We start from the raw sequence: 5,256 nt of genomic DNA, 5'->3' as shown, positions 1-5,256 counted from the left end.
GGTATTTCATCATTTTAATTGCAATAATACCTAGAGGTTAAGCTCTGCTGTGCCAGCTGCACATAGTCCATGGCAGTACACCTACACTGTGTGTCTGTACTCCACAGGTTCTGCTGTACTCAAAAAAAAATACCTGTGACCTCAACTTCGAGGTGGTTTAAGCAGCCCTGCCTGGCTGCAGGGCAGAGGTAGGTTATAACCCTGCCCACTCTCGGTGCTAAATCTGAGGCCTCACTTGAATGCTGCATTTTCCAAAGGCCTTTCCACTATTCCTCTGGAGGAAAGAGAGTATTCTACTCTCTCTGTCAGGAATATGTGGGTGTGAATCCCTGCAGGCTGGGGAGCGACAGCGCCTCGTCCTGCCGTGGCCATAGATAGTGCCCTCACCCTGGAGAGCATCGCACAGGCTGCAGGAGGCACAGCTGCTGCTCCCTCCCATGCTGCCCCTGATTGTAGCGGGAGGGATCCCAGGGGGTGCTCTGGCACTCCTTCCTGAAGCAGCTTCTCAGGCATGGTGGAAAAGCGCTGTGTTGTTCCTCAGGCACTTTTGCAATCAGTTACTCCATCGCCCCTCCAAGGAACTTGGGCACCAAACTTCAACACCTTAAATTATGCTGCTAGGATCAGGAGCTGTGATGCCTCAGGTGGGTATCCAAGTCAGACATCCTTAAACTCACCCAGAATTTCCAAGCAAGTAAGTAAAAATAAATTCCTCCTCATGTTTTTGGCTCTTGCTATCTCCATCCCAACATGGATTAAACAAACATACAGATGTTAGCAGAAGGGGATGCCAAAGGGTAGGATGTTTTATATAGATTATTTACAGGCACAGCTTACGTGTAGTCAGGAGCAGTGATTAGAAATGCTGCCAGCTTGGCTGCCCAGGACTGAAGCAGAGAGCAGGATGCCTCTTCCAGGTCCTCATCACAATTTTCTCCAACACTGGAGTTGGCAGTCTGTAAGTGATCTATCTACTCTTCATTGCAGTACAAAGACCTTGGAACGTATGCACTGTCCCTTTTTTACATTTCGAAGTTGACTTCCATTTACTTTTTCCCCCAAACCTTAAATTGCCAAATGCTTCTGAGAAACATCTGCATGGAATTGAGATGCTGCTCCATATCCTTTGCAAATGTAAATTAACTAATCTTGCAGGAGTAATTGACAGAAAAGTAATTTCCCTTTATCATGACAAACAGTATTGCAGTATGAGAGTAATAACTACAATTTAAGCAGCTATGAATTGTGCATTAGGGAGCTCTAGGCCTGAATATTGCTCACAATGAAATTTAAATTGCATTTTTTCTGCACCTAGCTGTTTATAAATAACACTGCAGTTATAACCACAATAGTCATTTTTGTCACCAATTTTTTATTGCCACTGACAACAGAAATAAAAGATGTAGCTAGCTGATGGTCAGTGCAGTAAATAGAGGTTAAAATATTCTTTATTACACTCAAAATTCACTAGAAATGGGAACAAACTGAAACCCTAGATCCAACCACAGCATGAAGTATAAGTGCCTCGAAAACCTAAGCAAACATTTAGCATCTAGGATCTCTTTCAATGGCTGGTAATACAGAAAAAAAAAAAATAGATTCAAGGCCTTGAACTCTGTCATAAGTTGAGATTTTGATACAAATTTTGGGCTTGGACCTAACTCTCAACCTACCTGGCAACTGTATTTAGATGCAGAGGAATAAGTAGTTTAATATGTACTGGAGTAGCCTCCAAAACCTGCTGGATCCTGCACACTCAAGTACTTGCACAGGTGTGCTGTAAGCTCAACAGCTTTCAGTCGTTTGTGACACACTCTGTGATTGCTTCCGTCGTGCAGCAACCCCTTCTGACACGTGCATGCTGCTGAAATCCTTTATTTACAGTTAGCTTGTGAGACTGATCTTCCTGTGAATGAGGAATAACTGTGGGACAGTCCTGCTCGTGGTTTTGATGTGGCTATTTTTACAACTCATCAGCATGCTAGAGGACACCAGCAATCCTCTCTTGACCGTGGTGGATCTTCCTGGAGGGCTGGAGCTCAAGGTCTGGCACTTGTTCTTTACATGTGTTTTACTATGTGTGGACATGAAATCTGTGAGGGCATTTCTTAATGTCAGAGCAGGTTAAGCTGCTCACGCAGCTCTAGTCACAGCCATCTCCACGCTGCATTTTGCAGATGGGGTGAGCATGGGCTGTCCTTTAACCCAGGATGGTGATGCTGGAGCCGCAGGTGGTAGAGGCAGCTGCATCTGCAGCGGGAGTGTGCTGGTCTTCAGCACTCTTCCTCCAGCCTAGATGCTGACCTTATATACCCAGAAACTCTCTGTTTCTTGGAAATGCTTTGTCTGAGAAATGCAGCGCTACTCAAATGGTAGGAGAGGAATACAATAACAAGTTTTGTTTGTATGTATTTCAAATATCTTTTATTGCTCTACAGTTGAGCCGTTGCCCTCTATTTTCTCACTGTTTTTTCAATAGGAATGAGTCCTCAAGAGGGGGCTTCAAAGAGGAAAAAGTCGTGAGGCAGGGGGTGGGGTTGGTAAAGCAGACACAGGCGATGACATTAAGAAATGCAAAGCGAAGCAGACATGGGCATTGTTGTATGATGTGTGTTGGCTCAACTAAATTGAAATGAGCACCTGTTACATTTTTATAAACCAGGCAAAAATAATCATAGGTAGAGATAAACTAGCTTCAGTGTGTATACAAGCTGTGCCGCATGCTCCTCTGTGATAATGGGATAATTTACTGATGTAAAGAACTTCTTTGCTGCAGTCTGTGAATTAGCTAGCATAGCTGTTTATGCAAGATATTAAAAACAACCCTGGTTTTCTAATGGTCCTCACAGGGAAGGGGTAAAGGATCCAAAAGATCAGTGGGAAAAAAAGTCAGGCTGAAATAACAACAAAGAGGCAAATGAATGATTTTGTGCATGCAGGACTCTCGCAGGTTTTTTTGCAAGCATCCCTAACACTGTTTTCTCTTCCTCTGACCCCTTCTTAACACTCTGTAACTTTAGAGAGGTACAGATATCACAACTGTCTAGTGCCTGTGAAGGAGCAAAGGAAATAAACAACCTAAAGATGCAGATCCCTCTGCTGCCAAAAAAGTCTAAGATCATGATTAATGGAAGAAATAGCTTCATGTGACAGCTGGTGAGAATTTACCTTGAAAAAAGGAATATTCAATCTGTAAACATACACCTTGAAACTGGTTGTAATTGAAAGCCACTACAGTACAGCAAATTGGAAACCTTTTAATAGTGGCTAAAATATTTTCTCTTTAACTGAGACCTGCATATTACCTTCAGTCTGAGAAAAAATATTTTGAGTCCAGAATTTTTTGATAGAAATCTATAATTACCTTTGCAATATTGCTGGTATCCATCTACTTAGCAAAGACTCTGACTTTATTAGCTATTTAATCATCTGAAATACTCTATTACCAAATGCTCAGGGAGAACAATGTCTCTGTCAGATTCTGTAGCTATTGGGTTGTGTGTTTAATAACCTGCTATATTTCAGACCCTGTAGAAATTACTCACTGAAACTTTTATTCTTTTAATCAATCCCCAGATTAAAGATATGGCCAAACTAAATCTCACTTTGAAGTTAGCTTCACAGAGTTTTCATCCTCAACTAAGATTTAGATTACTTCAAAGTCTCTGTCAGCAATCTGTGTTCCTCCAAAATGTTTAAAAAGTTGTGAATTTTAAGGTCACGTCCTTGTGTGTGCAGCAGCTGATGGGGACTCTGCCCTGACCTCAGCGGGAGCAGGGATGGGGAGCTCCTGGTGATGTGGCTCAAGAGCCACAGCACCCACGTGTGATCCGACAAGCAATCCTATCGGATGATGAACCTCCAAACTGCCAAGAAAGCGATGGAAATAAGGCCACACCTGCCACTGGGGATGCAGCCCTGATGTAAATGGGAGTGGCTGACTCACAGTCCCTCTCCCCCTTTCTCCATGAGGTTGTCTGCTGGAGGCAGCCTCAGGCAGTGTGACTGTGACCTGAGGGAATATTATTCTTCATGCTCTGGCCAGCTCCATTTTTTCCCTCCAGGAGACACTGTGGGAACACAACTGCGATGGGAAAGTCTCCAGCAGTTTGGCAGGGCTTAGAAAGCATGCAAAAATGTTAGAGACCATGTGCCTGATTCTCCTGGTAGAGCTGCACCCGTAAGTAAATCCCACATCTTTTCTGCACGCGAGGTGTCTCTGGCCAAGTTAGTCAAGGAAGCCAGCCCTTGCTAACTATGTGATTTGGCTAACAGCTCTAGGGCTGAGTCAGCGTCAACAGCTTGTAGAACCAAGAGACCCAAGAAAAGCCTTTTGAGGAGCCCAAGCCTTGTAGTCCAGCTCAGTAAAGAAAGAGGAACATGGGGATTCAGAACAGGGAGAGCAACTAATGCTAGTCTTCATTTAAAATACTGAATTATACAGCTGAGGAATGAAATAACCAAGTGTCTAGTTTGTTCCTCTGCCACTGCCATTCTCTCTGTTGCATTCCTTTTCTGTGAGTTCAACCTGTATCATCTCCTCCCGTTGCTGATCCCAGATTAAGCTAGCTGAAAGGCACGGAGTACGAGGGAAAATGCTGCTTTTCACAGATTGCAAACCAAGACCGCTTAGTGGATTTCCCAAGCGTTAGGACTCCAGGGACAAGAGATTTGGCTTACGGCTGGTTGGGGAAGGTTCTGCAGCTGCCTGGAGGTGGGAAAACAAAACGGTGTTTTTATTTTTACATTGTTGATGAGAGATCAGGGTGGGTCTCTACAGCTGGAAAGACAAAGGGCAAATGGAAGTCAGGGCTATTGCACAGTTTCGACAGATGTCTCCTAGCTTTCCTGGAGATGATGGTAATGAGAGCAAATAGTCCCTAGCCCTGCCCATAGTGAAGACTTTCTATGGTAGGAGGACTTTTATTCACGGTACAGTGGCTGCACTGACAGTCAGATGATTTCACAGCCCCACCTTGCTCCAAACTTGACTGCACTGAGGACTGAGGAGATGAGATGGCAACGAGAAGCAACAAGTAGATGTAGAAGAAGTAGAAAGTAGAAAGAAGTAGAAACAAAAGTCCACATTCACCTAACCACTGTCACATAAGCATGAGGTGCAGGGCACCACAACAGAAGTAGGTTTTAAGAATAGATTTTGAAGATGAGTTTACTATTTTAGCTATGTTAAAAATTAAAAGTTAACTATATTTAAAGTTTTTAACTGTATTTTAACTATGTTGAAAACTTTGTTTA

Source organism: Leptosomus discolor, chromosome 1 (assembly GCF_034619465.1).
Source record: "Leptosomus discolor isolate bLepDis1 chromosome 1, bLepDis1.hap2, whole genome shotgun sequence".
Classification (NCBI taxonomy): domain Eukaryota; kingdom Metazoa; phylum Chordata; class Aves; order Leptosomiformes; family Leptosomidae; genus Leptosomus; species Leptosomus discolor.
The sequence above is the reverse complement of the archived record's forward strand: the minus strand, read 5'-3'. Positions refer to the sequence as shown.